General features: G+C 30.7%; 1 protein-coding gene across 2 annotated transcripts in view; it reads right to left on the bottom strand.

Annotated features, from left to right (window-relative positions):
* LOC107712967 (glycine N-acyltransferase-like protein 3) overlaps window positions 1-251 on the bottom strand; it is a 3,934-nt gene that overhangs the window by 2,396 nt on the left and 1,287 nt on the right. The window lies entirely within an intron of this gene.

Here is a 251-nt window from a genome sequence, read left to right on the forward strand (position 1 = left end):
TGTATAATTTACAGTGAAAAACTGTAAATTGACACTCCCAGAATTCCCTGCATGACACTTCATATTTTATGTTTTGTTGTTGAAATAACATGTTTCTTCTTCGTTTTTTCTTATCATTAGGGTTTAATCTTACATCTAATGTTGTTAAATTAATGTTTATTGCATTATTTCAGTATCATGTGTGTCACCATGATGGGGTTTAGTGTTTGTGTGAATGACACTGTGCACCTTCTATATATAAGTATTGACCT

The sequence above is a fragment of the Sinocyclocheilus rhinocerous genome, unplaced genomic scaffold (assembly GCF_001515625.1).
Source record: "Sinocyclocheilus rhinocerous isolate Xijiao unplaced genomic scaffold, SAMN03320098_v1.1 scaffold147, whole genome shotgun sequence".
NCBI classification, from domain to species: Eukaryota; Metazoa; Chordata; class Actinopteri; order Cypriniformes; family Cyprinidae; genus Sinocyclocheilus; species Sinocyclocheilus rhinocerous.